Here is a 22518-nt window from a genome sequence, read left to right as displayed (position 1 = left end):
GCCACGTGTGCTCTCATGTGACACATGCACCTCCACAGCCCACCCATAAAATAAAGTCAAATAAAACTGTAATTCTTTATTCTTAAAGAAGTTTTAGGTTGACTACGTTAAAATTAAATTATCCTTTTCAAAAGACACCAGGAACAACCAAGCCCCAGAGAGAAGACACATGAGATATTGGCATATGAATAAGACAAATTGTACCCAAAGTACATGAAGGGTGGATAGCCCAATACAAAGAAGCTAAGAGGCTGGAGAGATGCCAGGTGGCAAGCACACGCTGCTCTTGCAGAGTTTTATTCCCACTCTGAGCAGCTCACAGCCACCTGTAACCACCTCCAGGGAGATCCAGTGCCTCTGATCTCCAAGAGTATCAGGATCCATACGCGCGCGCGCGCACGTGAGCGCACACACACACACACACACACACACACACACAGAGAGAGAGAGAGAGAGAGAGAGAGAGAGAGAGTTTAAAATGAATAAAACAAAACAAAATCCAACCTGGGCAAAAGAGTCAAAAGGGTACTTCCTAGAGTAGAAGTCCAAGTGGCCAATAAATAGAGCAGTAGTTTTCAATCTGTGGGTCAGATATCAGATATTTATATAATAATACATAACAGAAGCAAAATAATAGTTATGAAGTAGCAACAAAACAATTTTATGGCTTGGGGGGGGGATCACAGCATTAGGAAGGTTGAGGACCATGTAATATGGTGAGGCATCCACTAGTAATCAGGAAAGTACAAGCAGCAGAACACCACGACAAAGCAGCCAGAGCTCAAAACCTGGCAGCGTTGCTGAGAATGTGGAGGGGCAGGCATGTTCTTTCTGCTGCTGCTGCTGGGAATATATAAAGCAGAAACCTTCACCTTGACGAACCGACAGTGTCTGCTAACCGAGTGGCTGATGCAGGCCCACAGTACAGTACCACTCCCAAATACACACTCAAAGACCAGCCCTAGAAAAATATTTCTGTAAAAAACTGAAAAGAATCTTAGGCTTTGGTAGGGGGATGTGGGGGTCTCTGCTCAGCTCTGCTTAGCATTAAACCATGCACTGACAGTGCATAAAAAACAATCTGGTGTGGCTTTTACTATGCCATTTAAGTTTGATTTATTGACATGGAAATTTGAATTTCATCTAATTTTCATGTGTCATGAAATATTGTTCTTTGGGTTTCTTCCCAACCATTTAAAACTGTTTTTAAAATAAAACAAGGCCCAGCATTGGGACTGGGGAAATGACTTGGCAGATATGAGCCCTTAGTGTGCTTGCCTGAGAACCAGAGATCAAGTCCCCAGAGCTTCAGAAGCTGGGTGTAGTCGTGAATATATCTATAACCCTAGCACTGTGGGGTCAGGGAAGGGATGGAGAATCACTGGGGTTGCTGGCTGCCTGCCTGACTCCAGGTTCAGTGAGAGATTGTGACACAAGGGAATGAGGTAGAGAGAGTGATATACCTCTATGAGCCTCTATGGATATAACACACACACACACAGAGAGAGAGAGAGAGAGAGAGAGAGAGAGAGAGAGAGAGAGAGAGAGAGAGAGAGAGAGAAGTTGTTCTAGGCAAGAGTCAACCTGGGGCAGTTCTCTGGTAGAGTACTTGCCTGGCATGTGCAGTCCCAGCACTATATAGGAAAAGAAAAGGCATCCTTACCTCATGGATCATCTAAAGGCAAGGGCTAGCCTTTTAGACCAGGGCTAGCCTGCAGGCCACAGTTTGGAGCGCTGCCTGATCTGAGGAAGCAGAAGAGGCTTTGTGGCCAAATTATTTGTTGGAAATGAAACTTCTAGATTCCAGTCTAGACTTCCTAAGCCGTTCTCTAGGGATAGAGACCTTGAGTCTGCTTTGCAGCAAACCGACTAGCTATTTTCATGCACACCGAAGCCCGAGAATCACAGTGATAGAAAAATTCATACATACGTGCACCCAGATCTTCATAGAATTGTTATTTGTAATAAACCCCAAACCAAAAATACCTCAAAGTCTGGGAATAGTAAAGTGTGTAGAAGCAATAAAATAAATAAGCAGAAGAATATTTGAAACCAGAGATGAACAAAACGGAGCATCATGCAATGTAGAAGAATAAGAAGAATATTTTAAAGGTAATACCCAGTGCTAAACTGAGCCTCAGACGCCATGGCTCTGCACAATATAAAACTCAAAAGCAAATGAACGAAGTTTTATCACTTATTAAAAGTTATCTTCCTTAAGTAAGGATCCCTATCTTTGAAGGTACAAAAGATTGGCTGTGGGGAAAACACGGGCACTTCTAGAGGGCTCCCAAGGCCCTGCTTCTGACCCTTGTGAGTCTTGAGCATGTGCTCATCTTGTGAATATTATTAAAGTGGACACTTCTGTGTCTCTCTCTCTCTCTCTCTCTCTCTCTCTCTCTCTCTCTCTCTCTCTCTCTCTCTCTCTGTATGTGTGTATTTCACAATAAAAAATTTTAAAAGAAAAACAACTGCCAGGAGAAACCACGTTCAGCACGATCCCTGCATGTGGAACCTGCCAGATCCACTTCACACCTTCACTTCCTGCTTGGCCGATTCCCCGTAGCCCACCCAACTGCAAGTTCGAATTTATAGGCCAACTGAGCCCAGATGGTTTCCTGTGATAGCTGCTAGGGGCATAATAATGAATGCGCGTCTCCCCGCACGTTCCTGAATGCGTTTTGGCAGGATTTTTACTGCAGGCAGTAAAGCCTTGTTACGAACTCCCTCCCCGACTCAGGGGCTTGGCCACATTGCAGTTGGGCCACACTGTCTCTTGTTCCAGGCAGCCTGTCATCCCCATCCCACACAGCATCCTTGAGCTGGCTTTTCCTCCATTGTCCTATGAGACTGTTTGATTGATTGTTACTAATAATCATTGCATTTCAGAACCCTGATTCCTGTCCTCACAGCTGCAACTTCCTCTTCCCACTAATTGGAAAAACATCCTCCGGGAAATGGGGCATCTTTATTGAGTCAATCTTTGGCGATGACTACTTTGTCAACTGGCAGGATGAAGCTCACAGCAGGGAGGTGACGCACTGAAACCCTCCCCATGCACAGGTCCCAGGCATTAGTCCAACAGCTAGGCTCACCCAACAGATATCCAGAGACCCATGTGTAGAAACTAAGGGTCATACCAGAGAGTGGTCTTTTAGGTCAGCCCAGGGTTCAAAGTCATCCTGGCTAATGGTTCCCCGATTTTTATCCTTTTCTTGCTTATTAACAGTTACAAATAATATTAGATACATACTAATTAAGGGCACATTTCCCAGACTCTCTTGCAGTTAGATGTGGTTGTGACTAAATTCTGATTAATAAGAATGCAAGCAGAAATGACATATGGAACTTGCAGAAGGGTCCTCAAAGGAAGGGCCCATGTCCCCTCTCCTTGTTTCCTCCCTCGTAGGAGCTCTAGCAGCTGTTTTGAACAAGGCAGTCTTGGGAATGGAGTCCGTGCTGGTAGACAGGCAAACATCCTGAGTGTGTGCAGAGGAGAAATAAACTCGCTTGTTTAAACTGTGCTTGGGGAGGCACTGGGTCACATGTAATTGAACCCAATCTTAAATGATTGGGTTATAAAATCTTTTATAAAAGTGAAGAAGTGGAAAGAAGCTCAGTGGGCCAGAGGAAGGACTGGTTAAATGTATTTACTCATTGGCTTATGAATTCATCACATTTTTAAAAGAGTGCCTGCCACATGATTGGCCTTGACATATGCTCTGATCTATTGTGCATATTGTGACAAAAGAATTGTCTCTATTCTCAAGAACTGTTGACAGAGGGCTCATGAGGCATAAATAGACAGACGCCTATGACATGTAATTAGTGAAGCCATACAGGCTGAGAGGTTTTAAGACTATTTTAATGAGATAGAGAGAAAATGTTGATGACATGTTGCTGAAACAGTGGGTTATTAATGATCACATACAGTGAGTCCAATTTGTAAAACAGTCTGTACATAAGAGTACATGAATGCACATAAACACATGTATTCACATACACTCTCACACACACAAGTGTACACGCACACACACACATACTCTCACATACAGTCTTATACACACTCTTTCTCACATATACATTCTCTCGCTCCTCTCTCTTTCTCTCTCTCTCTCTCTCTCTCTCTCTCTCTCTCTGGCACATGCACAAATATACACACAGGCACACATATTGTTTTGCAGGATGAAAAATAGCATACTTTGTCTGAACAACTTGCATAGCGTCAGCACTGAATGGTCAATGAGTGACTCTACCTCAGTAGGGCTAATTTTTTTTTTTTTTATACTTTCTAGATATTCTCTAGTAGGTGTCATTACTTATATAACAAAGAAGGAATATCACTGTGCAACAAGGTGAAAAAAACGGAGTATAAGGTCAAGGCAAAGCTGTGTGGATTAGTTAATTTTGTTAGAATGGAAAGTAAGTTGTGCTGTCAAGTCTTAAAAATAAATTCAAGCCCGAAGCGGGAACTCAGCAGGGCAAGACGTGCCTGCTGACGCAATAGCAGCGTCGCTGCTGTGGGGGTAACCAGCTGCATTCTGACTGGGTGTTAGACCTGCTCCACAAGAGAAAACAGTCATACCTGGCCCTTAAAACTTAGCCCACCCCCACCCCCACCCCCCATGATCATGGATATCATGGGCCATGGGGGGAACCTGCTCTTTTTGATATGCTAACTGGCCATGTTGTCAAACTGCCTTCTTAATCTATATTATGTACCCACAGATTTCTGCTACTAGTAACATTGGTCAGAGAAGAGTCTTTTTGCAGTAGGCAGCCATTAGTGCAGAGACTCATAATTGGTCAAGATACTAAGAATAAATGAGTGTCGAATGCTCAGCTCTATATCAAGCCTCCATTTCTAGGCTCAGGGAACATGATGGGAGATGAGGCAGGGGGAATGTAAGAGCTGGAGGCTAGGGAGAAATGCTGTCTTCTGGACACGACGTGCCCTTTGCTGGTATTAACTCACAGTAGTTGAGGTTACCTGCACAGTATCAAGCCAGTCCAAATTGCAGCATGGATGGGGAGCCTCGCAGGCTGCACTCGCAGCTCAGGAGCGATTGGCAATTAGTGGCTGCTGAGGAAAGGAGAGCCATTTTTCTTTGGGAGCCGCGCCTCTGGTAGGTTGCCCATGCTCCAGTGGCTGCCCCACCCACGAGCTTTCAGGCAGCAATGATTGAAAAAAAACCAACAAGAAGTCATAGAGTTAGGAAGGAGACTTGTTGAGGAGACAAGTTGGGGTAGGAGGTAAATGTGATGGAAATATATTGGGTGAAAGTATAAAACTCTTAAATAATAAATTTAAAATATTATGTTAAAAAAGAGGTGGGATGTGGCATCTCCCCAGGGCAAGAGGCTGGATCAGTCTGGCTCCCACCCCAAACACAGTCTGGAAGTGGGCAAAGAAGTTTGCCCCAGGCTTTGTGCTACATTTTTAGTGGGGCAGGGCCAGCTTCAGCCAAGTTATTAAGCACTGCCCTATCGCTCTCCCCATGGCTGCTCTCTGCTGAGCCTCCTGCTCCACCATTAAGGCAGCTGTTGTTGTTTTGTAGAGGCTAATTAACTCCACACTGCATGAAGCCAGACACTAATTGGCCCACTCACTTAATCAACTTTAATGTCTCTCTTCTGTTGGACACGGCTGCTGCTCTCTGTTCCCCTGATCACAAGCAAATGCAGTTCCAAGGGAACAACAGCGGCCTCCAAGGAGTGCGGGTAGCCCTGGCCCTGGCCACTGCTTCCAGAGGTTGGAGGCACATTCTGACCCCCACTGAGTACAATGGACAGACCCATAGGCTCATGATCACTGGGGCATCATGAGATGTGAGCTTCTTGCTTCTTCTCTTCCAAGCATTGCATGATACTCTGAGCCATCAGATGGTTGGTCCCTCGAGGGAATCAGCCTCAGCTCTGTCTGTGCTGACCTGTAGTTAGGGCTCTAAAAGAAATCTAACCAATTGTTGTAACTGCCTGTCTTAGTTAGGGTTTTACTGCTGTGAACAGACACCATGACCAAGGCTACTCTTATAAGGACATTTAATTGGGGCTGGCTTACAGGTTCAGAGGTTCAGTCTAGTATCATCAAGGCAGGAACATGGCAGCATCCAGGCAGGCATGGTGCAGGAGGAGCTGAGAGTTCTACATCTTCATCTGAAGGCTGCTAGCAGAATACTGACTTCTGGGAAGCTAAGACAAGGGTCTTAAAGCCCACACTCACAGTGACACACCTATTCCAACAGGGCCACACTTCCAAACAGTGCCACTCCCTGGGCCAAGCATATTCACACAATGACATTGTCTTTCACTGAGTGCACCACCCCCATATACACACATTGTAGTAGACGCTAAGTCAAGTCTCTTTCAATATAATAGAGCACAACAGGGCACAAAAACATTGCTTTTTTTTTTTTTTTTTTTTTTTTTTTTTTTTTTTTTTTTTTTAAACAAGGCCTTACTATGCATCCTAGGCTGACCTTATGACCTCCTGCCTCTGCCTCCTGTATGCCAGGACTGAAGCATTAGAGCCACCATTCTTACCTGACTTCTCTAAGGAGAGTGATAATATTTATGCTTGTGATTGAAATGATCTGCATATTCCTGTAAGACCAGAGACCAGAGCCAAGAGGTACTTTTGTATCCATTCAGGGAGGAGAGATGGGCTTCCTTAAGGATAGAAAGAAGGGCCCTACTCCCCAGTGTTCAGACCCTGCTCACCAGAAACTGTCACTGTGTTACATTATTTGGCTAAATGACCTGATGATGTGATCAAACTAGGAGTTGGAGATGGGAAGGAACTCTGGGTAATTACACAGTCCTTAAAAGAAGGCAAAAGAAGTGGAGTCAGGGAGAAAGATGCAAGAACTGAAGTCAGACAGGAGAACAGATGCTAAACTGTTGCCTGTGAAGACAGAGGGGAGGTCACAAGCCAAGGAAAGCAAGGAGCCCCTAGAAGCTAGAAGCCACCAGGAAATTTTTTTTTTTTGAAACCTCTAAGCAGTGGTTCTCAACCTTCCTAACTTGAGACCTTTTAATACAGTTCTCTGTGTTGTGGTGACCCCCAACCATAAAATGATTTTGTTGCTACTTCATAACTGTAATTTTGCTGCTGTTATGAATCATCATACAAATATCTCATATGCCGGATATCTGATATGGGACCCACAAAGGGTCACGACCCACAGGTTGAGAACTGCTGTTCTAGAAAGACTGTGTGCCTCTATTTTTTAGATTTCCACTCTCCAGAATTATAGGAGAATGAATTTGCTCTGGCTTAAGCTGTAAGGTGAGTATTTATTTATCTATTTGTTTATTTATGGGATACAAGTGGCAGTCCAAGGACAATTTGTGGAGTTGACTCTCTTCTTCTACCTTGTGACCTTTGTGGGTCTCACGAGATTGAACTCAAGTTGCCAGGCTTTCTCCCACTGATCCACCTTACCAGCCCCATTTAGTGGCTATTTGTAACAGGAGACCCAGGAAATGCACACTTCATTTGTTACAGCGACTCTAGAAAGCAAACACTGTAAGTACCAGAATGTGCAGACCTCAGTAAATAAGTGACAAATCCAAGGGCACTTGGCCTTATCGGTAAGATCTGTCCTTCCTTGAGGTTCTGCAGTCCAGTGCCACTGACAGCTGCCTAGGACAGGGCATTACCCAGGCCTCTCCTCACAGCTCTGTGCCCTTGGCCTCTTCCCTAACCCACTCCACACTCTCTGCCCTCTATTTCATTCCTCTTTGTCCTTAAGCATCTAAAATCTCATGACAGAGCTTGTGTGGGGAAACCTCGTCTATCCAAAGATCACATTGAGCAGAACAGAAGGAACCACGGAGCTTGTGGGGAACCTGGAAGGCAGTTTTGAGCAGGGCGGGGTGGATAAGCTCTGTATTTGAATTCTGCCGTCCTCAGTTTCAGAACGTTTCCTTTTAATCTTCTGTTTGGAGAGCTGCCATAAACATGAGATGCAGTAATTCACATCCCACAGCTAGCATAATACCTGCCAGGATAAGGCAGCGACAGATGTTGGCAATAATGAACCCAGACTGGCCTCCTCTGATGTCCACTCCACTGGTCGAGTTCCTCAAATTGTAACCCACATCTCAATTTCCTGCAAGGGGCAGGGCCCACTCCAGAATTTCTGAGTCAGGATGTCCGGGGGTAAGGCCTGAGCACCTGCATGCGGATGGTTCAACTGTGGTCAGATGTAGTCTGGCCTATAAAGATTCATGTACTGCAACCTTGCTCTTTAGTGTCCCAGTAGGTGGTGGAGGTCCAGTGGAAGGTCACTGGGGGCACCACACTCATAAGGGATTAAGATTGTGCCCTTGCATCTCTGAATAATCCTTATAAAAATCTGAAACCTGAATCACTACCTTCCAGTTCCTGTCTGGTGATCTTGTCCTCAGACTGTTGCCATAGACTTTGCTGAGTGTTATAGTTACCAATAACTGTCAACCTGACACAGCATAGGGTCACATGACAGGAAAGCCTAGCTGAAGAACTGCCTAGGTCAGCTGGCCTATGAGCTTGTCTAAAGGGAACCATCCTGATGATTAATTAATGTAGGAGGGCACAGCCCACTGTGGGTGGGACCATTCCCTAGGCAGGCGGTCCTGGAATGTGTAGGAGAGCTAGCTGAGCATAAGCATGAGAGCAAGCCAACAACTGGCATTTCTCCACAATTTCTACTTCAGATTCCTGCTTGAGTTACTGCCTTGGCTTCCCTTAATGATAGACCTGGAAGTATGAGACTAATAAACTCCTTTCCTCCCCAAGTTACTTTGGTTGTGATTTATCACAGGAACAGAATGAAACTAAGATATGGAACTAATGTCAATGTGATGTCTCAGACGTCTAGAAATGTGAGATAAACTTCTTCTCTTTATAAAGCAGACTACTTCTGGTATTTTGTTATGGTAACAGAAAACTGACAAATACACCAAGCACCAGGAACTCAGTTGACCCAGGACCCCTCCTTTTAAGCGCTGTAGACCTCTGCCTCTAAGTCAAACATGGCGCTGCCTTCTCTATTTCTCCCTGTGTGCAGCATAACGCTTAACATATAATGAACCCTCCACAAACATTTGTTTAATTAACGTGTTTTCCCCTTGTCTCTCTGGGGCTTTAAATGTTGGGAAACTGCCCTTCTCCATAAAAGAATTCCATTCTCTATCTTTTTTATTGCTATCATATTTACTACAACTCGGTGCCGGCCGGCAATCTCCTCCTCATAGACTCCCTGTTTTCTCCTTGAATACCCTCCATTTCCCCAGTGAGCGTCTCTCCCCTCCATCTCAACCTTTTCCATTAACTCCATGCACTGCACAGCCTGTTCCAGGACATCAAACTTTAATTTAAACAGAAAATAATCAATAAGCTTAGCAAATTGCCCATGGCAACCTCTCCTGAGTGAATCAAAGGGTTTTATGGGTAATTTAAAGGGTGTCTTCACTCATCCCTCAAGGTAAGGCTTAGCACATTGACAAGAGCCCTTTCCCATCCTGACCCAGGAAGCTCCAGGAGGAAAAGGAAGGAAAGGACTTAGGTCCTGGCCTTGCAGGAGGAAGACAAGGTATGTCTTTAGGATTAAGAATGCCTTTTAAAAAGTACTTGACACTTAATATTGAGCCCTATGTGGTTTTTAAAAATAGACATCAGAAATACTATTTGTGGAGTTTGAGCAAAAAAGTAATACCACATGATAGGGTATAACTGAAAAAAATCTAAATGGTCAGGTCTCAGACATATTAACAAGCTGGCTACTGTTTCATAGATGCTGTGGAAGAATGTATCTGTGGTTTTTTTTTTTTTTTTTTCTGTCTGTCTCTGTCTTTTCATTCAAGGATTATACTCCAAGCAAACATTGATGCGGTCCCCAGAGTCCCAATCATGGTCCTTTCCCAAGAACATAAGCAGAAAGTGGGGAGGGGCTGGTTCCCCAAAACAATGTCGAAGTATAGAGTTGCTGAAGTTATACAGTAGTGAATCTGGGCTGGTGCAAATGTTTCTCCCATGGAATATTTCTGGGTGTTTTAAGTTACTTCATCCAAATGAAGGCAACTCCATCCGTATTCATGACATGGATAAGACTCTGGGCCCTGTGCAGGGTTTTGAGAGGCTATCAAGTATATGGCCTGGTTATCCTCTCATACAAATGGTATTCTCTCCCTCTGTCAAGATGATGTTACAAGTATTATAGAGCCAGCCAGATAGCTTAGCAGGTAAAGACGCCTGCTGCCAAGCCTGATGACCCGAGTTCAACGCCCAGAACCCACATGATGAAGAAAACCAACTCTTCCTGCAAATATTCTCTGACCTTGACATGTACACATATGTGCCCCTGAGACAAAACAAATTAAAACATTCAGAATAGTACTCAGTAGGCCTTGGCTGACCAAGCCATCACCGTAAAACCAAACAGGTTAGTGCCAGCTAGCTTAGCCTTTTTTTTTCAATAGCTGAATACCACAGACTGCATAATTGGTAAGGAAGTAAGTTTTGGTTTTGGTTTTGGTTTGGTTTGGTTTGGTTTGGTTTGGTTTGGTTTGGTGATGGAGATATTGCAGAGTCCCAGGGTGGGACTGGGAAGGACTGAGCATCCCAGCCAAGGTCTCTCCTCTCCTTCATATAAAGCTATGTTGGCTTTGAGCCAATGATCTTTATGCTGTCACTGAAATGTAATTATTTCCTAAAAGTTTCCCTTGCAGATGCCCCCACATTAATTTCCCACTCTCTTTTTACCTCATAATGAAGATAAAATTTCAATATGAATTTTAGTGACAACATTCCCATAACCTTCAGTCTGGTATCTTCTTTACCTAACTGGGATGTTGAAAATCTGTTGGTTCTCGGTCCCTCAGTGGACATCTGGGATGGCTCTTCATTCTTGGGAAAGTGCTTGGCTTTCTTCTGCTCCACAGACCCAGAGCTTCTCAGCCCTCTCAGAGCTGCAGTTAAATGCCACATGGTTCACCGATTTCCCCTCCAGGTTTGGACTCAGTCACATCACCTGGGTTTAAAGTTCAGCTCTGTGACCTTGACCATCTACCCTTAGTAAGGTCACTATTCATTTTTTTTTAAAAATGAAATTAAAATAGGCCTGCCTCATGGATAATTAAACAAGTTAAGGCATAAAAGGTGCTTAACTTTATCCTTGGTCATTGGTTGACATTCAATAAATGTTGGCTGTTTTTTGCCACTAATACAATTAATATTTACCTCCTGAGAATCAATAGAAGAGGGCCCCAGAACCAAATCCTCCAGAAAATCCGTATCAAAAGAGTCTTTGGAAACCTGTATTCAGCCATCTCTTGGACAGAAGGACTGAGGCTTTGGAAGGGGAGTCACTTACCAGAGGCTCCACCGCTAGTCAGCAGAGCATGGTGCCTGTGAGCCAGTCTGCTGCAGTGGACTAAGTGGATGTGTACACAGTGTGTGGCCCAAGGCTAGTATCCACAGAGTACCCTTAGAGGGCTGGGAGGCCAGCCCTGTCACTGGGTTCACACTGCACACTTGCCAAGTGTTCCCCACCATCTCTGGGGATGTGAAAGCAGGGAGACAGTCTGATTTATTCCAGTCCCAGCCAGCTAAGAATGAGTTTCCCTGCTGGTTCTTTTATTCACCTCAAAGTTATTCATATACCCTGTGATTATATTGAATTCCACTCCACCTTGTGAGACAGGTAGTTCCTTTGCAGAATGAGTCAGAGGTTAAGAGATTCATACTTAGTCTATTTTTAAAAGCTTCTTATGGGAATTTTCAAACATACCTAAAAGTCAATCCCAGATCTCTGTTTACCACTCCCAGCTTCAACTGTGACCACACTCTTGGCCATCCTTGTCAGAGCCATGCTAAGCCACCTCCTTCTTTCATTTCTGCTGCAGAGCAGATCCCATCCATCCCTCCATTCCACCCAGGAATGCATGTAATACCACATACATATCACGTTGTACCATCCATGGATACATGTCCGAATTACTAAGGATTCTTCTTAAAAGACAGCCACGGGACCATACTTCTTTTATATCACCAAGTGACTTTCTTTTTTCTTCCTGGTTCTAGTTTGCTTGGAGCCCAGGAACTAGCACTTCATGTTGTGTTACAAATGTTCCTTCATGTCACTGGATATCCTCCTAAGACACAATATTTAAGAAGTCTGTGATTGATGGATTAATGACTTTGTTGAGACAAACTGGCTTTTATATGGTTACAGCCCTTGAGAATTTTTACTAGTAAAAACATAAAGTATGTCAGGGGCTGGAGAGATTATTCAGTGGTTAAGAACACTTGCTGCTCTTCTGGACCCAAGTTCAGTTCCCAGCACCCACACCAGGAAGCTCATAATTGCCTGTAACTCCAGCTCCAGGGAACTCAAAACCTTTTCTAAGACTCAGAAGGCACCTGAATTTGCATGTGTACATATCCCCCCACATACATATACTCATAATTGAAAATAAAATGAATATATCTTTAAGTATTTCAAGTAAACATCTATGGAAGACGGCTCAGTGTTTCCAAACTTTTGTTTTTCTCTTTATTCCTTGGAGTAAAACTCCAGTTCTACTGGGGATGATAAAAGATGAGCTAATGAAACCTTCATTTCCCCATCCAAGTAGCAGAGGCTGTCAGCACACATCTCCTCACAGCTGGCAAGCTGTGAGGAGAAGGTGGAGTCTCTGAAGAGCCAGGCACGGTCAGCAGGCAGTGGGCAGTGGGCAGCAGGCACTGACTCAGCTGGTGTGTGTTCTAGGTTCACCCTCCTCTCCTTCCTTCTTGCTAAGTGGGATGCAGGTACAGTAGCCTCTGCCCCAGTACCATTTTGGACCATAAGCCTTATAAAGTGTCAGAAGAGTCTGGGTCTCAGATGACCCTGAGTCAGGAGTCTGTTCACCTCCAGGCCTTCTTTCAGTGATAAAGCAATAGATGTCCCTCTTCATTAAGCCTTTGCATTTTAGGGTTTTCCATGGTATACAAATGAGCCAGCTTTAGCAAAATCCTTGCACACATAGATTATACCTCCAATTCTTATCTTATACAGTTGACCATTCAACATCACAGGATCAAATTGTGTAGACCCACTTAGACATAGTTTAGGGAGTTAACAATTTGAAAAGCTTTTGAGATAAACCATGTATACTGTGAATATAAAAAAAATTAGGCACCCCATGAATGTATAAAACATATGTAGATACTAGTCTATTTTATCATTTCCTACTCTGAAATATATCCAAGCCTTGTATTAAAAGGTAAAACTTATAAAACTATGCACATGAAGTCTTACAGACTACACATAACATGGTTGGCAGACAAGAGAAATATAAACACACATGAAGATGTGTGGTTAATTCATAACTGTGGAGAATTGGCTGTAGCATATACTGCAGTATGGCTGTGTCCACTGAAAACGCTGCTCAACGTGCGTGAACAGTAGAAAGTGATCTCCTTGTTCATGCACATTTGCATGTAACACTCAAAACAGTGACAGTGTGTTAACCAGCTGTTTTGTGTTATTGATAAAGCTATTAGTTCCAGTTTGGGAACAATCAGAGGCTATAAATGGATTCTCTGCTGCATGGGGATTGGAACCAGATCCTTCATGTTGTTCATGGATCATCTGTGTTATAGACATTGTGTTCCTGCCTCCCTCTCCCACTCATCTTCGATCTCTGAGGATAAAACTTTGTTTGGCTGGCTGGCATCCTTTTCTCCTGAATTATACCTAGTCCAGTGACTTGAACCAGAGAGAGGTTTCATAACTTTCTTTCTTTGAGTTAATAAGCATATGAATTTGAGAATTGTGGTCTCAGACAACTGATTTTACTCAGCCAAGACTTAACTTCCTTCATTTGAAAAGAAACTATCAATGCCTTCTGCAGGGGTTTTATGAAAACCTAGTGGCCTGGTATGAAAGGGTGCATGGTGTAGGAGTTTACCATGGGAGGGACAACAGGGCAATGGTGAGAGGCTGTTGTGGTGGAGTCTGGCCTCTACACAGAACAGCAGGCCTTCTGTGTGTGTGGAGGAGAATGAGTGGAATAAGGATGGAATGAGGTGGGAGAGGAGCCTTGCTGGACAGGGAGAAGGCTCCATCTCATGGGTGTTCCAGTTTCATCTCTCTTGTCTTGGTAAAATACCTCGACCAAAAGCAACTTAGTGAGAAAAGGTTTTATTCCCACTTACACTTCCAGGCTATAGACCATAAATATGAGTAAGTCAAGTCTGGACCTTCAAACATCTAGTCACATGCTATCCATGGTCTGGAGCAGAGTGAAGTAGACAAAGCCATGTTCACTTTCTTACCTGTTGTGCTTGGCTGTATTTTGCCACTTGTGTCTGTTGTATGACAAGATTTTTCCTAGGGAGATGCAACACATATGTCTACCCACCCCAGACAGGAAGCCAACAACAGACCAAAATATAGATATCACCAAAGTCAAACTTGGTGAACCAATGAGTTTTTATTGGAGTTACTTACAAGAGTAGAAGTAAATCAAAGACAGCTGCATCAGTAAAGCGCACCCCAGCATGGATGACAGCTCACAAAGCTGGGACCCTGGAGCACTGCACAGCCTGCAGGCAGCTCAACAGGATGGAGAGTGTCCCTTCCAAGAGACTCAACTGGTTTAAATATCTTCCAAGCAACTCAGCTGGTATCTGCTTCTTCCAGGCATCTGGTCTGGGCTGTCTTCATTGCAGCTTGGCTTGTCTAAGAGTGACTCTCAGTCATCTTTATTGCTTCTTCTGGGAGGGAGGGACGAAGTGAATCTGGTCAGCTTCAGAGACTTCCTGGAGCTATTTTGAGTTGTTTACCTTCTATTTTCCCTGCAGGATGGAATGCTTCAATTGCAGAGGAAACTGCTGGACAACAATATCCAAGGGAATGATGCCACCAACAGTGGGCTGGGTCTTTCCACATCATTCAACTTAATTAAGACAATTCCCTATTGACATGCCCACAGACCAATCCAATGTAGACAGTTTCTCATTGAGACTCTCTTCCCAGATCATTCTAGGTTGTGTCAAGTTGACAATTAAAGCTAACCCTCACAACATGTGAGCATGCCTCTTCAAGGCCTGAAACACAGAGATAGATCATGATAGAGTTGCATGGCAGTGCTTATATCAGGACCTGCCACAATGTAAGCATTTAAGACATGGGCAATTGTCTTTATTTCTGTTGTTACTGACAGGATGATAGAATGAAAGGAGAATGGACAAGTAGTCAGAAAATCCACCTCTACTCTCAGTTTGGGCTAAGGCAATGTAGACAACACAAGATCAGGTGTCAAAGTTAGCTTGGCATCAGCACCATTGGTGCTGGCAGAGTATTTCGTGACATGTTGATTATATGAAAGTGAAACTCCTGTGACAGATGGGGTTGTGAGGGTCTCAAATACCATTGCCACCTGCTCTGCCTTCCCTCTTTCTCACCACGGTGGGCCTCAGGGGGCTTCTCAAGACTGTTTGAAAACCACTAGACTGATGCTGAATGCCTTCAATCATTAAAGAAATGCAAATCAAAACCACAATGAGCAGGACATAGGATTTTAGGGCAGTGAGATTGCTTGTATAGAGGACAAGCCGTAGCAGTGGATACACACTACTGTACATTTGTCCACAACTCTTGGACTGTGTGACCCTGGAAGTAAATGCTAATGTGAAGCGTCGACTTGGGGACATGATAGTGTATCCATGTCTGCTCATTGTCTGAAACAAATGTACCACTGTGGTACCAGTGGTTGACACCAGGAAAGTCTGTGCATGAGTGGACATAGAGGGTAAATGGAAACTCTACTCTGATTCATCTTTCTATGAATCTAAAATAACTCTTAAAATAGCTTACTGTTAATTTTTAAAATCTATAATGAGATATCTCTATACCCATTAGAGTGGCTATAAGTAATTTTTTCAGTTACAGAGAGAGAGAGAGAGAGAGAGAGAGAGAGAGAGAATGCTGTTTGACTGCCCATCATGTCATGTGGGTAGAGGTCAGAAGGCAACTTTCTGACTTTCAGAAGTTGGTTTTGTCCTTCCATAATGAATTCCAAGGATCAAACTTGGTTGGCAGGCCTGTGTGGCAAATGACTGAGCTATCTTTATGACCTTATTACATGTTTTTAATGCAAAATAAGAAGAGTTGGCAAGAATGTGGAGAAACGGGTTGGAACCTAAGATCACTGGTGGAAACATAAAATAGTTCATCCACTCTGGAAATAGATGGGCCATGCCTCAAGAAGTTAAATCAGCACATGACTCAGCAGGTTGACTCTTCGGTAAAGACCAAAAGAAGCAGAAGAAAATGTTAAAAAAAAAAAAAAAAAAAAAGACATTGAAATGCAAACTTATGCATAAACACTCATATTCATGGTATCACTATGGAAAATAATTCAAAGATGGAGCCAAGTGTACTGATGTTCACCTGTAACTCCAGCTCTCAAGAAACTGAGGTAGGAGAGTTATGAGTTCAAAGCCTGCCTGAGCTATATAGTAGGACCCTTTCTCAAAAAACAACAAGAGCAACAAAGGTAGAAATAAGTCAAATGTCCATCAGGAGATAGACTAGTGAATTAAAATGTTATGCTATTGTCTTCGGTATGGGGAGCAACATATCTGTCTCACAGAATTTGGTGTGTTAATACAGTGAAGCCATGAAAAATAACGGAGAGCCTCTTTATACCCCCACAGATATGTCTCAAAATTATGCAAAGTGAAGGTTCCTGGGACAAAAGCTTATATACATCTGATCCCATTTGAGTGACATATCCAGAATAAGCAAATCTATAGATACTGAAAGCAGGTTGGTGGCCCGGTGGTGGTGGTGCACGCCTTTAATCCCAGCACTTGGGAGGCAGAGACAGGCAGATTTCTGAGTTCGAGGCCAGCCTGGTCTACAGAGTGAGTTCCAGGACAGCCAGGACTACACAGAGAAACCCTGTCTCGAAAAACCAAAAAAAAAAAAAAAAAAAGAAAGCAGGTTGGTCCTTAAGAGAGGCTGAGAAGTGGGGTGGGAGTCCCTGTCGGATGGGTAGGGGTTTCTGTTGAGATAATGAAGATGCTGTAGACCTAGATAAAGAAGAAGGCTGCAGAGAACTGTGGGTGTACTAAATACTGTTGGCGTGCACACTTTAAAATGGTTAATGTACATGGCTGCAGAGGTAGCTCCGTGGTTACAAGCATTGCTGCTCTCCCAGAAAACCTTGGTTTCATTCCCAGTGGCCACATGGTAGCCCACCCTACCTGTCACTTCAGTTCCATGGGATCCAACTCCATCTTCTGGCTTCCGTGGTGGTCAGGCACCAGGCACATAAGTGCTGCACAGATGTACATGTGGGCAAAAATCCCCATATACTATACTAAAACTAAAAAATTAAAGAAGATAAAATAGTTAATGTGTAAGATAGGTTCTCCTACAAAAGAAAGTACACAAATAACCAACCAATGAGCATCACCATGTCTCTTTTTCTTTGCTTAGTATTCAAAGCCAAGTGCATACTTTAGGCCATGATGCACCTCACTTCAGACATGGCAGATTAGAAGTGCTTAGTAGCTACCGTGGATTCTGAATTCTGATGAGTACATTAGACAGTGCAAACCTCATGGTTATTGTCAGTCTTCCTCTAGGCCCCTGCGGCCTTGGACTTGTTCTTTGGTCATTTGCTGTTGGTGGTGGTGGTGGTGGTTCATTACAATGGGTTTTTCAAAGTTCTATTTTATGTTATATGTATAGGTGTCCACAAGTCTGTGTACCAGGAGCATGCCTTGTGCCCTCAGAGTTCAGAAGAAGGCATCCTAACCTCTGGGATTGGAGTTAGGAATGGTTGGGAGCCATCCTGTAGGTGCTGATAACTGGACCTGGCTCCTCTGCAAGAGTAGCAAGTACTTTTAATCACCGAGCCATCTCACTAGCCCCTCTGTTTTAACACTTGTAGGCAACGAAGAACCCAGCCTTTGGCTTTGATTAGGACTAGGTTATTACCTAATGCTCAACTATACAATTTTATGCTTCATTTCCAGAGACAGTATCTGGTACATTTATTGCGTCTTTGAATAATCACCTCTTACCTCTATTTATACCATATTTATTTACTGTCCTGATTTCGTGTGCTGGACATTTCTGTATGCTCATTGTTTTTCCAAGGTTACTTGTCCCTCATGGACCAGTTTTGAGGAAAAAGTTATATTTAAAAAGGCTTGCTGGTGAGAATAAACTGAGGTAGACTTCCAGGGTGTTAGGATGCACCAACCAACAACCAACTGACTTTAAAAGATTTTACAGGGGCTGGAGAGATGGCTCAGCAGTGAAGAGCACTGGCTGCTCTTACAGAGGACCTGGGTTCAATTCCCAGCACCCACATGGCAGCTCACAACTGTCTGTAACTCCTGTTCTACGGGATCTGACCTCAAACAGGCATACATTTAGTCAAATCACCAATATACATGAAATAAAAATAAATAAATTTAAAAAGAAGATTTTACTGAGATAATGGCAGCTGCCACCAAGCATGACAACCTGAGTTTAATTTCTGTATCCCACATAGTGGAAAGAGAAAACTAACTCCCATAAATTGCCCTCTAACTTCACACACACACACACACACACACACACACACACTCACACACAGTGTCTCATGCACAGCCTCCTATATACACAATAAATCAAATCTGAAAAAAATTAACTTTATTTTTACTTACTTTATGTGTATGCGTATTTTGCTTGCATATATATATATGCAATATATATATTGCATATATATATATATGGTATATATATATACCATGTCATGCTTGCTGTCCTCAAAGATCAGAAGAGGGTGTCAGATCTTCTGAACCTGGAGTTCCAGATGTTTCCAACCCACCATGTGGGTGCTTTGAACCAAATCCTGGTCTTTTGGAAGAGCAGCTAGTGCTAATTCTTTAGCCTTGCAATAAAAATGTCTACTGGTCTTGGAGTTTTAGAAGAAGCTTCTAAGTTACATGTGTGCTTCACATTGTATTTCCACTGGACAGCACTGCTCAGGGGAGCATAACATTACTCCTCCAGGTAACGGTGCCATCTAAGCGTTTTAGCTTCCCAAATGCTTACTGGGGACACGTGGGCATGGCTTATCCCAAAACAGCACCACCAACAGACCCAATGAAGCGAGCCAAATGTTGCTTAGGTCATGTATCCAAGCAAGTATGTCCAAAACTTGGTGGCTTTAATCAACTTGATTTTCTCAAAGGGATTATATAAATAAACTGTCAGCAAGGCACCACCAGGCCCTCCCGCAATATCCCAGCCTGGCTCTCTGGCTCTCAGCGAGGGCAAATGAAATCGAATTTTCAGAAACATTTGAAATCATCCTGGAAAACCATAATGTTTATTCTGTGCCAGAGCAGAGACCACACACTTCCTGCATCATGATAGAAAAGAAGAACAAAGGTACAGACAGCCGGTCTCCTAAGCCACCATTTTAGTCCATAGCTTACCTGTGCTTTGGCTGTGTTGCAAAATGAAATAAATCCCTTTATAATCCTTCACACTGGCTCTGAAATATATTTTCACGAGCACCAGAGCAGACCCTTTGGGCATTTCTTCCCATAAATGTCATCTCCACCCCACCCCACCCCCCACCCCATCACATCCTTTTACAGAACATGATGAACTCGGATGATGGCTGTCCAGGTTGTCAGAGGGACAGAGGGGGATGAATGTGGGCAATGGTCCAAACTGAAGTCGCCCTCACATGCTCAACCTCCTTCCCAAATTCCCCATAATCCTTCCCTGTATCACCCACCTTGTGTTTGGCTTCTCCTCACTCAGAATGTATCGAAGATGCCGTTTTTTTCTGCCCAGCAGCCGCCTCTTGCATTGTTTAACCCTAAGTTGTTGCTCAGTGCTTGACCCAGTTTGTAAGGTCTTAGAACACTGAGCCTCACCCTGTACCTACCTCAAGATGACTTCATATAACACTCAATAAAAATTTGTGGGATGGCTGAATTGGAGGTGGATCTGATATTTGTCGACTCTGATAAAATAGGGAAAATCAATGTCAGTTTTCCTGGCTAGATAGGGAGCCTGGACAGCTATATAAAATGATCTGCAGGAGAAATTGCTCCGAATGCTTTACTTTCAGCATTCAGAGGGAAGCTGTTATAACAATGGACAATAAATACAGGTGAATGCTGTATCAGTGGAGAAGCAATTCCAACGGAGGTCTGCAAGAGCCGAGAAAATCCGGCTTCTTCTGGCCTCGTATGTACACAGGTGCGCCGTGTGCAATGAAATCCACTTAACTTGATTTTATGGACAGTGATTCATGCAAACTCAGTTCCAAACTGCTCAGCATGGCTCAGTTTAAATAAATTACACCAAGAGCAAGCCAGCCAGCAGCAAGGCAAAAGATAGAAAATAAACTTGAGCTTGGAGATTGAAATTTTAGGAGTGCCTGGTGTGCTGGAATCTGCTCTCTTCAGGGAGTTCTGAAGGGATTTTAGAGGTCCTTCAAGGTCAAGGTCCTGGTTCGACTGGCTGATGGGGAAACAGAGTTCTAGTGGATTGACTACCTGTCTAAAGTCACTCCATGAGTAGCCCACAGAATCAGGGCTCCTGGACTCCAGGTTGGAGTGTCTTCTGGATGTTTTCCTCTTTTGTCACATCAGCCCCCTCCCCCGCCCCAGTGCCTTGCTCACTGCTGCAGTGTAGAGCATACCCCAAGAAACTGACGGAGACTGAGCCTGAGAAACAGAGACAGCCAGAGTCAGCCTTCCGGTCTGAGGGAAGCTGGAGCTAAAAAGAAAGATCTAGAATCAATTCCAACATGTTTAGGAACAGAGGGTTATGCTCTAAGCAGCCCCCTTCCCTCTCCTGGGTCTCAGCTCCAGAGGCCCCAGCCAGGGGAGACTCACTGAACCTCACACTGCATTCTCCACTCTTCTGTAGCAGGCTGGCCATGGTGTTCTGCTGCCCCTATCCACGACCTTCCGGGAAGGTTAACAAGGCTTTGGCCACTGGCCAGGTTTAGTGAGACTCCAGCAAGGGCAAGTTTTTCTCACAGAACCTCAATGCATACCTCCAGAGCACATGACAGGGCTACAGTGACCCTCTGCACCTGTGAACTCTTGTGATTATCTATGTCTTTTCCTCTCACTGTATTATATTAGCTTGAAGGGTTTTGGTTTTTTGTTTTTCAATGAAAAGACTCTTTTTTAAAAATATTTGTGTTATTTTATGTGTAGGAATGTTTTGCCTGTATCTACGTGTATAATCATATACCTGGTGCCCACTATGGTGAGAATAAAGTACTAAATCCCCCTGGGACTGGAGTTGTGGATGTTTGTGAACCTCCATGGAGATGCTGAGAACTGAATCCAGGTCCTCTGCAAGAGTAATAAGGGCTTCTAGCTGCTGAGACATCTTCCCCACAGTGGAAATATCTTTTTTAATTTATTTAATTTAAATTTTGATTTATTCACTTTATATCCCACTCACTGCCCCCTCCTGGTCACCCTCTCCCACAATCCTTTCCTTATTCCCCCTCCCCTTCTCCTGGGGGGGGGGCTGGGTGCTCCCACCCACCCACCCTGGCACTTAAAAGTCTCTGAGAGCCTAGGCGCTTCCTTTCCCACTGAGGCCAGACAAGAAGAACACATCCCATGTATAGGCAACAGCTTTTGAGACAGCCCCTGTTCTAGTTATTTGGGACCCACATGGAGACCAAGCTGCACATCTGCTACATCTGTGTGGGAAGGCCTAGGTCCAGCCTGTGTATGTTCTTTGATTGGTGGTTCAGATTCTGAGAGCTCCAGGTTATTTGACTCTGTTGGTCTTCCTGTGGAGTTTCTATCCCCTTCAGGGCTGCAATCTTTCCTCCTACTCTTCCATAAGAATCCCCAATCTCCATACACTATTTAGCTATGGGTGTCTGTATCTGAGTCAGTGCTGGGTGGAGTCTCTCAAAGGACAACATGCTCCTGTCTGCAAACATAACAGAGTATCATTAATAGTGTTAGAGATTGGTATTTTCCCATGGGAAGGAGCTCTGGTTGAGCCACTTATTGGTTGGCCATTCCCTCAGTCTCTGCTCCATCCCCTGCGTTTCTTGTAGACAGGATAAATTTTGGGTTGAAAGTTTTGTGGGTGGGTTGGTGTCTCTATTGCTCAGTGGAAATATTCTTACACATAGGAAATGATCTTAGCAACAAGGAAAAAAATGAATAGACAAATTTAAAATGAGACAGTTTTAAAACGTAGCTCCAAAGTTTCTAATTATCCCATCAAGACATGATGTCTATGCCCCACCTCTCCAAGACTCTAGGCAGGATTGTGACTATCTTAACCAACAGAGTAAGGGAGATGTCAACACATATATTGAGTTCCAAAGAGAAATCTCAAAAGATCTTGCAGCATTTGCCTTATACTGCTAGGACTAGCCATTAAAACAACTATCTGAAAGCTATCATGCTGTGAACATTCTGTCCCATCTGGGGCTAACCCAGCCCACATGCCAGGTACGTGTCCAGATGACTTCAAT

At 43.8% G+C, this 22518-nt stretch overlaps 1 long non-coding RNA gene across 1 annotated transcript; it reads right to left on the bottom strand.

The window, feature by feature from the left end:
- Positions 1-14453: 14453 nt before the first annotated feature.
- LOC143441378 (uncharacterized) lies at positions 14454-21412 on the bottom strand. The gene is made up of 3 exons (XR_013108716.1): positions 19783-21412; positions 17243-17364; positions 14454-15079 (listed from the first exon to the last, which is right to left on the bottom strand). It is a non-coding gene; the product is annotated as an uncharacterized LOC143441378 (long non-coding RNA).
- Positions 21413-22518: the final 1106 nt, after the last annotated feature.

The sequence above is a fragment of the Arvicanthis niloticus genome, chromosome 2, assembly GCF_011762505.2.
Source record: "Arvicanthis niloticus isolate mArvNil1 chromosome 2, mArvNil1.pat.X, whole genome shotgun sequence".
Lineage (NCBI taxonomy): Eukaryota > Metazoa > Chordata > Mammalia > Rodentia > Muridae > Arvicanthis > Arvicanthis niloticus.
Note: the sequence above shows the minus strand (reverse complement) of the source record. Positions and strands in the feature narration are given on the sequence as shown.